This window comes from Triticum dicoccoides, chromosome 4A (assembly GCF_002162155.2).
Source record: "Triticum dicoccoides isolate Atlit2015 ecotype Zavitan chromosome 4A, WEW_v2.0, whole genome shotgun sequence".
NCBI lineage: Eukaryota > Viridiplantae > Streptophyta > Magnoliopsida > Poales > Poaceae > Triticum > Triticum dicoccoides.
This window is the reverse complement of record NC_041386.1, coordinates 661,832,154-661,845,015: the sequence shown is the minus strand read 5'-3', so window position 1 is coordinate 661,845,015 and position 12,862 is coordinate 661,832,154. Positions and strand designations below refer to the sequence as shown.

Genomic DNA, 12,862 nt, shown 5'->3' with positions numbered 1-12,862 from the left:
TAGCAAAACAAGCACATTTCAGTAGCATAACAAGAGCAAATTTCAACAAGAACTATAGTAGATGGTTCAACAGCTATGTAGAGTTTATTTCAGCAGATTTAAACAACATACATAGTATATTTCAGAGGCAGCAACATAAGATAAATATTAGCAACAATAATATCATTTCAGCAGCAACATAGTATATTTCAGCAGCAAAACAACAGCAAATTTCAGCACAATACTCAACAAATTTCAGCAGCAACATAAGCATATTTCAGCAACAAACAGGAGCATATTTTGGTCATACATTGTTCAACAAGATGTCCAATTATAGAAGTACTGAAATAGAAATCATGGTTCACACATCACAAGCACAAATGATACGAAATTGTCCAATACATAAGTTCTAAAATAGATTTTGTAGTTCACAAATCAATTTAAAGTGGTCATCATCATGGCATGTTTCACATCTCCAGGCCTCCAAAAGACAATCTTCAAAGCATGTCAATTCAGAGTGCCAAGTCCTATAGAAGATCAAAATTCACTGAAGCTAAAGTTAAATATGAAAATGTGCAGATTGGTATATGAAATGTGAAAGTACTTGTACTTCACCTGCATTCCCTCTTGAATGTCTTGAAGACAACTCCAAAAGCTTTGTCCATCTTCATTGTCAGCATCTATAAGAATGAAATAAGTAGTAATGAACATATGATGAAACATTGCAGCAAGATAATGATAAACTATATGATGATATGTAAAGAAAGACACACCTTTATATTTGTTTCTTATCCAATCTTGTGAACACATCAAGGCCTCTAAGATTTCAGGGGTAAGACGACTACGGTGGTCACTTAGAACTCTACCACTTGTGCTGAATGCTGATTCTGAGGCAACCGTGCTGACCGGAGTTGCAAAAACATCACGTGCTAGCAGCCTCAAAGTTGGATAGCGTGTTCCAGAAACTTTCCACCAATCTAACACACTAAACTTATCTTTGGACAATGGAACTAGCTCATCTTCCAAGTAACGGTCTAGTTCAGATTTCATCCTAAAAGATGCAGGCCTCTTTTGAGCAACACGTGCATTGAAGAGTGACATAAGGGCTGGAGCTTCCAAAGAAGAGAATGAGGAAGATGGTTGCCCATGATCATCATCACTCTCAAGATTGTACTCCTCCAACAATGTGCATATCTTGGCAATAATTCCATTAACGTGGTCCTCACATTCTCGACTAGAAGGACTAATACCATGCAACATAGCAAAGCAAACAAGTAACATTTCATTTTTGTACCGAGGATCAAGAAGTGTAGCCATTCCCATTAGACCTTGAATATCAGTCCAATACTTGTTAAATTTCTCTTCCATGCTAAATGTCATGGCTTCTTGTTGGAAATATGCCCTAGAGGCAATAATAAAAGTGTTATTATTATATTTCTTTGTTCATGATAATTGTCTTTTATTCATGCTATAACTGTATTATCCGGAAATCGTAATACACGTGTGAATATATAGACCACAATATGTCCCTAGTGAGCCTCTAGTTGACTAGCTCGTTGTGATCAACAGATAGTCATGGTTTCCTGGCTATGGACATTGGATGTCGTTGATAACGGGATCACATCATTAGGAGAATGATGTGATGGACAAGACCCAATCCTAAGACTAGCACAAAAGATCGTGTAGTTCATTTGCTAGAGCTTTGCCAATGTCAAGTATCTCTTCCTTTGACCATGAGATCGTGTAACTCCTGGATACCGTAGGAGTGCTTTGGGTGTATCAAACGTCACAACGTAACTGGGTGACTATAAAGGTGCACTACAGGTATCTCCGAAAGTATCTATTGTTTTATGCGGATCGAGACTGGGATTTGTCACTCCGTGTAAACGGAGAGGTATCTCTGGGCCCACTCGGTAGGACATCATCATATGCGCAATGTGACCAAGTTTTTGATCACGGGATGATGTGTTACGGAACGAGTAAAGTGACTTGCCGATAACGAGATTGAACAAGGTATTGGATACCGACGATCGAATCTCGGGCAAGTAAAATACTGCTAGACAAAGGGAATTGAATACGGGATTGATTAAGTCCTTGACATCGTGTTTCATCCGATGAGATCATCGTGGAACATGTGGGAGCCAACATGGGTATCCAGATCCCGCTGTTGGTTATTGACCGGAGAACGTCTCGGTCATGTCTGCATGTCTCCCGAACCCGTAGGGTCTACACACTTAAGGTTCGATGACGCTAGGGTTATAAAGGAAGCTTGTATGTGGTTACCGAATGTTGTTCGGAGTCCCGGATGAGATCCCGGACGTCACGAGGAGTTCCGGAATGGTCCGGAGGTAAAGATTTATATATAGGAAGTCCTGTTTCGGCCATCGGGACAATTTTCGGGGTCATCGGTATTGTACCGGGACCACCGGAAGGGTCCCGGGGGCCCACCGGGTGGGGCCACCTGCCCCGGGGGGCCACATGGGCTGAAGTGGGAAGGGATCCAGCCCAAAGTGGGCTGGGGCGCCACTTCCCTCATGGCCCATGCGCCTAGGGTCAAAGGGGAACCCTAAGGAAGAGTCCTAGGAGGGGAAGGCACCTCCTAGGTGCCTTGGGGGGGAGGGAATCCTCCCTTGGCCGCCGCCCCTTTCCCATCTGGAGGCTGGCCGCCGCCCCTTGGGGTGGGAAACCCTAAAGGGGGCGCAGCCCTCCCCTTCCCCTATATATATGAGGCCTAGGGGCTGCCCATAACACGCGATTTGATCTCTCGTTGGTGCAGCCCTGCCCCTCTCCCTCCTCCTCCTCTCCCATGGTGCTTGGCGAAGCCCTGCTGGATTGCCACGCTCCTCCACCACCACCACGCCGTTGTGCTGCTGTTGGATGGAGTCTTCCTCAACCTCTCCCTCTCTCCTTGCTGGATCAAGGCGTGGGAGACGTCACCGGGCTGTACGTGTGTTGAACGCGGAGGTGCCGTGCGTTCGGCACTTGATCATCGGTGATCTGAATCACGACGAGTACGACTCCATCAACCCCGTTCACTTGAACGCTTCCGCTTAGCGATCTACAAGGGTATGTAGATGCACTCCCCTTTCTACTCGTTGCTGGTCTCTCCATAGATAGATCTTGGTGTTACGTAGGAAAATTTTTGAATTTCTGCTACGTTCCCCAACAGTGGTATCAGAGCTAGGTCTATTGCGTAGATTCTTTGCACGAGTAGAACACAAAGTAGTTGTGGGCGTTGATGTTGTTCAATATGCTTACCGTTACTAGTCCAATCTTGTTTCGACGGTATTGTGGGATGAAGCGGCCCGGACCGACCTTACACGTACTCTTACGTGAGACAGGTTCCACCGATTGACATGCACTTGGTGCATAAGGTGGCTAGCGGGTGCCAGTCTCTCCCACTTTAGTCGGATCGGATTCGATGAAAAGGGTCCTTATGAAGGGTAAATAGCAATTGGCATATCACGTTGTGGTTCATGCGTAGGTAAGAAACGTTCTTGCTAGAAACCCATAGCAGCCACGTAAAACATGCAAACAACAATTAGAGGACGTCTAACTTGTTTTTGCAGGGTATGCTATGTGATGTGATATGGCCAAAGGATGTGATGAATGATATATGTGATGTATGAGATTGATCATGTTCTTGTAATAGGATTCACGACTTGCATGTCGATGAGTATGACAACCAGCAGGAGCCATAGGAGTTGTCTTTATTTTTTGTATGACCTGCGTGTCATTGAAGAACGCCATGTAAACTACTTTACTTTATTGCTAAACACGTTAGTCATAGAAGTAGAAGTAGTCGTTGGCGTGACAACTTCATGAAGACACGATGATGGAGATCATGATGATGGAGATCATGGTGTCATGCCGGTGACAAGATGATCATGGAGCCCCGAAGATGGAGATCAATGGAGCTATATGATATTGGCCATATCATGTCACAACTATATAATTGCATGTGATGTTTATTATGTTTATGCATCTTGTTTACTTAGAACGACGGTAGTAAATAAGATGATCCCTCATTAAAATTTCAAGAAGTGTTCTCCCCTAACTGTGCACCGTTGCTACAGTTCGTCGTTTCGAAGCACCACGTGATGATCGGGTGTGATAGATCCTTACGTTCACATACAACGGGTGTAAGACAGTTTTACACAGCAAAAACACTTAGGGTTAACTTGACGAGCCTAGCATGTACAGACATGGCCTCGGAACACGGAGACCGAAAGGTCGAGCATGAGTCGTATAGTAGATACGATCAACATGAAGATGTTCACCGACATTGACTAGTCCGTCTCACGTGATGACCGGACACGGCCTAGTTGACTCGGATCATGTAATCACTTAGATGACCGGAGGGATGTCTATCTGAGTGGGAGTTCATAAGATGAACTTAATTATCTTGAACATAGTCAAAAGACCCTTTGCAAATTATGTCGTAGCTCGCGCTATAGTTCTACTGTTTAGATATGTTCCTAGAGAAAATTATAGTTGAAAGTTGAAAGTAGCGATTATGCGGACAGTAGAAAGCTTATGTCCTTAATGCACTGCTCAATGTGCTGAACCCCAAACGTCGTTTGTGGATGTTTCGAACATCGAACATACACGTTTTGATAACTACATGATAGTTCAGTTAAACGGTTTAGAGTTGTAAAGGCACCAAAGATGTTTTTGAAACATCGCGAAACATATGAGATGTTTTGAGGGCTGAAATTGGGATTTCAGGCTCGTGCCCACGTCAAGAGGTATAAGACCTCCGACGATTTTCTTAGCCTGCAAACTAAGGGAGAAAAGCTCAATCGTTGAGCTTGTGCTCAGATTGTCTGAGTGCAACAATCACTTGAATCGAGTGGGAGTTGATCTTCCAGATGAGATAGTGATGTTTCCCCAAAGTCATTGCCACCAAGCTGCTAGAGCTTCGTGATGAACTATAACATATCAAGGATAGAGATGATGATCCTTGAGGTATTCGCGTTGTTTGACATCGCGAAAGTAGAAATCAAGAAGGAGCATCAATTGTTGATGGTTGGTGAAACCACTAGTTTCAAGAAGGGCAAGGGCAAGAAGGGATACTTCATGAAACGGCAATTCAGCTGCTGCTCTAGTGAGGAAACCCAAGGTTGAACCCAAACCCGAGACTAAGTGCTTCTGTAATAAGGGGAACAACCACTGGAGCAGCATTACCCTAGATACTTGGTAGATGAGAAGGCTGGCAAGGTCGATAGAAGTATATTGGATATACATTATGTTAATGTGTACTTTACTAGTACTCCTAGTAGCACCAGGGTATTGGATACCGGTTCGGTTGCTAAGTGTTAGTAACTCGAAATAAAAGCTACGGAATAAACGGAGACTAGCTAAAGGTGAGCTGACGATATATGTTGGAAGTGTTTCCAAGGTTGATATGATCAAGCATCGCACGCTCCCTCTACCACCGAGATTGGTGTTTGCGTTGAGCATAGACATGATTGGATTATGTCTATCGCAATACGGTTATTCATTTAAGGAGAATAATGGTTACTCTATTTTTGAATAATACCTTCAATGGTCTTGCACCTAAAGGAATGGTTTATTGGATCTCGGTCGTAGTGATACACATTTTCATGCCAAAAGATATAAGATAGTAATGATAGTACCACTTACTTGTGGCACTGCCATGTAAGTCATAATGGTATAAAACGCATGAAGAAGCTCCATGTTGATGGATCTTTGGACTCACTCGTTTTTGAAAAGTTTGAGACATGCGAACCATGTCTATTGGTGTATATGCATGAAGAAACTCCATGCAAATGGATCGTTCGGACTCACTTGATTTTGAATCACTTGAGATATGCAAATCATACCACATGGGCAAGATGACTGAAAAGCCTCATTTTCAGTAAGATGGAACAAGATAGCAACTTGTTGGAAGTAACACATTTTGATGTGTGCAGTCCAATGAGTGCTGAGGCATGCAGTGAATATCATTATGTTCTTACTTCACAGATGATTCGAGTAGATGTTGAGAATATTTACTTGATGAAACACAAGTCTGAATTATTGAATGGTTCAAGTAATTTCAGAGTGAAGTAGAAGATCATTGTGACAAGAGGATAAAATGTCTATGATACGATCATAGAGATGAAAATCTGAGTTATGAGTTTTGGCACACAATTAAGACATTGTGGAAATTGTTTCATAATTAATACCGCCAGGAACACCATAGTGTGATGGTGTGTCCGAACATCATAGTTGCACCCTATTGGATATGGTGCGTACCATGATGTCTCTTATCGAATTACCACTATTGTTCATGGGATAGGCATTAGAGACAACCACATTCACTTTAAATAGGGCACCACGTAATTCCGTTGAGATGACACCGTATGAATTATGGTTTAGAGAAACCTAAGTTGTCGTTTCTTAAAGGTTTGGGGCTGCGACGCTTATGTGAAAAAGTTTCAGGATTGATAAGCTCGAACCCAAAGCGGATAAAATGCATCTTCATAGGAAACCCAAAACAGTTGGGTATACCTCCTAATTCAGATCCGAAAGCAATATGGATTGTTTCTAGAATCGGGTCCTTTCTCGAGGAAAAGTTTCTCTCGAAAGAATTGAGTGGGAGGATGGTGGAGACTTGATGAGGTTATTGAACCATCACTTCAACCAGTGTGTAGCACGGCACAGGAAGTTGTTCCCGTGGCACCTACACCAATTGAAGTGGAAGCTTATGATATTGATCATGAAACTTCGGATCAAGTCACTACTGAACCTCGTAGGACGACAAGGACGCGTACTACTTCAGAGTGGTACGGTGATCCTGTCTTAAAAGTCATGTTGCTAGATAACAATGAACCTACGAGCTATGGAGAAGCGATGGTGGGCCCAAATTCCGACAAATGGTTAGAAGCCATGAAATCCGAGATAGTATCCATATATCAGAACAAAGCATGGACTTTGGTGGACTTGCCCGATGATCGGCAAGCCATTGAGATAAATGGATCTTTTAAGAAGAAGACGGACGCGGATGGTAATGTCACCATCCATGAAGCTCGACTTGTGGCGAAAAGTTTTTCACAAGTTCAAGGAGTTGACTACGATGAGTTTTTCTCATCCGTAGCGATGCTTAAAGTCCGTCGGAATCATGTTAGCATTAGCTGCATTTATGAAATCTGGCAGATGGATGTCAAGACAAGTTTCCTTACTAGTTTTCGTAAGGAAAGGTTGTATGCAATACAATCAGAAAAGTTTTGTCGATCCTAAGGATGCTAAAAGGTATGCTAGCTCCAGCGATCCTTTTAAGGACTGGAGTGAGCATCTCGGAGTTGGAATGAATGCTTTGATGATGATCAAAGATTTTGGGTTTGTACAAAGTTTATGAGAAACTTGTATTTCCAAAGAAGTGAGTGGGAGCACTATAGAATTTCTGATGAGTATATGTTATTGACATATTGTTGATCAGAAATGATGTAGAATTTCTAGAAAGCATATAGGGTTATTTGAAAGGTGTTTTTCAATAGAAAACCTGGATTAAGCTACTTGAACATTGAGCATCAAGATCTATAAGGATAGATCAAAATGCTTAATAATACTTTCAAATGAGCACATGCCTTGACGTGATCTTGAAGGAGTTCAAGATGGATCAGTCAAAGAAGGAGTTCTTGCCTGAGTTGTAAGGTATGAAGTTAAGGCTTAAAGCTCGACCACGGCAGAATAGAGAGAAAGGACGAAGGTCGTCCCCTATGCTTAAGACGTAGGCTCTTCAGTATGCTATGCTGTGTACCACACCTGAAGTGTGCCTTGCCATGAGTCAGTCAAGGGGTACAAGAGTGATCCAAGAATGGCTCACAGGACAGCGGTCAAAGTTATCCTTAGTAACTAGTGGACTAAGGAATTTTTCTCGATTATGGAGGTGGTAAAAGAGTTCGTCGTAAAGGTTACGACGATGCAAGCTTGACACCTATCCGGATAGCTCTGAGTAGAGAGACCGGATACATATAATGGAGCAACAATTTAGAATAGCTCCAAGTAGAACAGTTATTTGGAATAGCTCCATATAGAGCGTGGTAGCTGCATCTAGGAGATGACATAGAGATTTGTAAAGCACACACGGATCTGAAAGGTTCAAACCCGTTGACTAAAACCTCTCTCACAAGCAACATGATCAAACATAAAACTCATTGAGTGTTAATCACATAGTGATGTGAACTAGACTAATGACTCTAGTAAACTCTTGGGTATTAGTCACATGACGATGTGACCTGTGAGTGTTAATCACATGGCGATGTGAACTAGATTATTGACTCTAGTGCAAGTGGGAGACTGTTGGAAATATGCCCTAGAGGCAATAATAAAAGTGTTATTATTATATTTCCTTGTTCATGATAATTGTCTTTTATTCATGCTATAACTGTATTATCCGGAAATCGTAATACACGTGTGAATATATAGACCACAATATGTCCCTAGTGAGCCTCTAGTTGACTAGCTCGTTGTGATCAACAGATAGTCATGGTTTCCTGGCTATGGACATTGGATGTCGTTGATAACGGGATCACATCATTAGGAGAATGATGTGATGGACAAGACCCAATCCTAAGACTAGCACAAAAGATCGAGTAGTTCATTTGCTAGAGCTTTGCGAATGTCAAGTATCTCTTCCTTTGACCATGAGATCGTATAACTCCTGGATACCGTAGGAGTGCTTTGGGTGTATCAAACGTCACAACGTAACTGGGTGACTATAAAGGTGCACTACAGGTATCTCCGAAAGTATCTATTGTTTTATGCGGATCGAGACTGGGATTTGTCACTCCGTGTAAACGGAGAGATATCTCTGGGCCCACTCGGTAGGACATCATCATATGCGCAATGTGACCAAGTTTTTGATCACGGGATGATGTGTTACGCAACGAGTAAAGTGACTTGCCGATAACGAGATTGAACAAGGTATTGGATACCGACGATCGAATCTCGGGCAAGTAAAATACCGCTAGACAAAGGGAATTGAATACGGGATTGATTAAGTCCTTGACATCGTGTTTCATCCGATGAGATCATCGTGGAACATGTGGGAGCCAACATGGGTATCCAGATCCCGCTGTTGGTTATTGACCGGAGAACGTCTCGGTCATGTCTGCATGTCTCCCGAACCCGTAGGGTCTACACACTTAAGGTTCGATGACGCTAGGGTTATAAAGGAAGCTTGTATGTGGTTACCGAATGTTGTTCGGAGTCCCGGATGAGATCCCGGACGTCACGAGGAGTTCTGGAATGGTCCGGAGGTAAAGATTTATATATAGGAAGTCCTGTTTCGGCCATCGGGACAAATTTCGGGGTCATCGGTATTGTACCGGGACCACCGGAAGGGTCCCGGGGCCCCACCGGGTGGGGCCACCTGCCCCGGGGGGCCACATGGGCTGTAGGGGGTGCGCCTTGGCCTACATGGGCCAAGGGCACCAGCCCCTAGAGGCCCATGCGCCAAGATAAAGGAAAAAAAGGGGAGAGTCCTAAAGGGGGAAGGCACCTCCGAGGTGCCTTGGGGAGGATGGACTCCTCCCCATCCTTAGCCGCACCCCTTCCTTGGAGGAGGGGGCAAGGCTGCGCCTCCCCCCTCTCCCTTGGCCCTATATATAGTGGGGAAAAGGAGGAGCAATCATACCTAAGGCCTTTGGTTGCCTCCCTCTCCCTCCCGTGACACATCTCCTCTCCCGTAGGTGCTCGGTGAAGCCCTGCAGGATTGCCACGCTCCTCCATCACCACCACGCCGTTGTGCTGCTGCTGGATGGAGTCTTCCTCAACCTCTCCCTCTCTCCTTGCTGGATCAAGGCGTGGGAGACGTCACCGGGCTGTACGTGTGTTGAACGCGGAGGTGCCGTCCGTTCGGCACTTGGTCATCGGTGATCTGAATCACGACGAGTACGACTCCATCAACCCCGTTCACTTGAATGCTTCCGCTTAGCGATCTACAAGGGTATGTAGATGCACTCCCCTTTCTACTCGTTGCTGGTCTCTCCATAGATAGATCTTGGTGATACGTAGGAAAATTTTTGAATTTCTGCTACGTTCCCCAACACTTCTATCACCTCATTACCACAAGTTGACCATTGCCTCATATTCATTTTAATTTCACAAATCTTGGGAAAATAGATGTTGGCAGTTACATAATCTGTCCCCGAAAACATTTCAGTGATTTCAAAGAACAGCTGCAGCCTTTCTACAACATCACTAGCAAATGCCCATTCTTCCTTAGTAGGGAGACTCTCGTATTGCTTCTCAACCTTCTTTAATCGCTCAAATACAACCTTATATGGTAGAGCCACACTAAGCATTGTGAAAGTTGAATTCCACCTAGTCTTACAATCAAGTATTAATCTTCTTGTTATTTTGACCTTTTGAAACTTAGCAATTTCCTCAAACTTCTCTATTCGTTTTGGTGAGGCAATCCAAAAAGCTACACTATCTCTAATCTTTTCAATTGCTGGTTTCATAGCATCTAAGCCATCTTTGACAATTAAATTTAGAATGTGGGCACAACAACGCATGTGAGTCAAGGTACCTTGCAACATGAGTTTGTCCTTCCCTATCCTCTTCACCAACAAGTCAATTGTCTTGTCATTTGAAGAACAATTGTCAATAGTCACCGTTGATAGCTTCTCATCAAGATTCCAAGATATCAATGATTCATGAAGTTCTTCGGCTATAACTTCAGCGGTGTGAGGAGCTGGCACATAAATAAACCTACAAAAACAACACCAAACAATTTACTACAGCAGAAAATGTTGATAAAAAGAACACCAAACAATGTACTACAACAGCATATATTGATAAAAACAACACCAAACAATGTACTACAACAGCATATATTGATAAAAACAACACCAAACAATGTACTACAGCAGCATATATTGATAAAAACAACACCAAACAATTTACTACAGCAACATATATTGATAAAAACAACACCAAACAATTTACTACAGCAGCATATATTGATAAAAACAACACCAAACAATTTACTACAGCAGCAAATGTTGATAAAAACAACACCAAACAATGTACTACAGCAGCAACTATCGATACAAACAACACAAAACAAAGAACTACAACAGCAAACAATGTACTATAGCATCATATACCTCATGATAACACTCCTAAGTTTCCAAGAGTCATCAATGAAATGGCCTTTGATTGCCATGTATCCTTTCTTTTGATTGTCAGCCGTCCATAAATCAGTAGTGATAGCCACTCTTGATCGATTTGCAGCCATGTACTCGATAGCCTTCTTCCTTTCAACTTTGTAAGCATCTAGAATATCCTTCCTATGAATAAAGAGGTGACAATCAGACATTTAAGATATTAAACAAAACATAGCATATTAGTAGAACAATCCACAGTTGCATAAGACATACCTAATAGTGTTTCTTCTCACCATAGTAAACAAGGTTGCAATGCACTAACAAATCTTCGAAACCCCGTATGATCAACTATGGATAAGGGGTACTCATGCAGCACAATCATGGAAGCAAGCATCTTTCTAGCAAAAACTTGGTTAAAAGTATAATTCTCCACCGAAACTTTTCCTTGGCTACTAGAACTGAGCCTCAAAGAAGATTGGCTTAATGTTTTACCATTGCTACGGACCTTCTTCATAGTACAAGACGCCAAATGAACATGAAGATGCTTTGTCCCATTCTTTGATTCCCCTCCAAGTTTCTTCTTACAATGGAGACATTGTGCCTTCCATCTCCCACGGACCCTCACTTTCTTGAAATCAACCCAAACAACTGATGTGAGCTTTCTCTTGGAACCAACTGCATGTCCTTCCTCAGCCACATCTTCCTCTTCATCCTCATCCCCGTCTTCCTCTCCATCCTCTTCCTCATCGTCATCTTCCTCTTCATCTCCTTCATCCACAGCTTCCTCTTCATCCGTAATTTCAACATGTTCTCCAACAAACATTGCATCATAATCCACGGATTCATCAAATTCTTCATCCACATCCTCAGATTTAGGCACACTACCTGTAACTGAACGTACAATTGCAGTTTCTGTTGACGGTGTCGTCAATGAATCAATTAACCTATCAAAAGAATAAAAACAGAATTATTAGCTTCGGTGTACATAGTGGCAGTAGCAATCTGGACTCTACTATATATATTTCTTGCAAGTCTACTAAAAACAGTAGCAATTTGTACATGTAGCCTGCAATATGATGACCAGAAACTATATATATTTCTTGCAAGTCTACTAAAAACAGTAGCAATATGATGACCAAATCTATTTTGTTTCTTTCCTGCAGAAGTGTAATAGTTTCAATTTAACTTCTGAAACTTTCATGAAAAAGACCATATACCACAGTCTAAACCAAACCCTAGCAAATCTAATCCATGAACTCACAGAAAATTAACATCATCCATCACAAACCCTAGCACCATCCATCTAAGATTGTGAGAGATTGGGGTTACTCACCTCGTTTTTAACTTCTTGCGGACGTTGAAGTTGGATGGAGGCTCGGGAATTGGATTTGAAAGCCCTCTGCCTCCTCTTCCACGAAGGCCACGACCTGCTGCCCTTCCACCACCACCGCGCGTAGTTGTAGTAGAGAGAGGAAGGCGGCGAGTGGCTGCAGACTTCGCCGGCGGCACCGGCGGCGGCGCCCTTTCACCAGACTTGGGACGGGAAGAGGCCACCATGGGGTTCACCGGTGGCGACCAGCGGTGGTGGAGAAGACGTGGAGGGAGGAGGCTCACCGGCGCAGATTGGTCGGCAGATCTTGCGAGAAGGGATCGAGCAGGCGGCGGCTGCGGTCGTAGGTTTAGGGTTAGATGGAGGGGGAAAGGAGCGAGCGAGGCTGCGAGGGGGAAAGGAGCGAGCGAGGGGTTGGTCTGGCCTGCGAGGG

At 43.3% G+C, this 12,862-nt stretch overlaps 1 pseudogene; it reads right to left on the bottom strand.

Annotated features, from left to right (window-relative positions):
- Positions 1–10,089: 10,089 nt before the first annotated feature.
- On the bottom strand, positions 10,090–11,481 carry LOC119283999 (annotated as a pseudogene).
- Between the last annotated feature and the right edge of the window lie 1,381 nt (positions 11,482–12,862).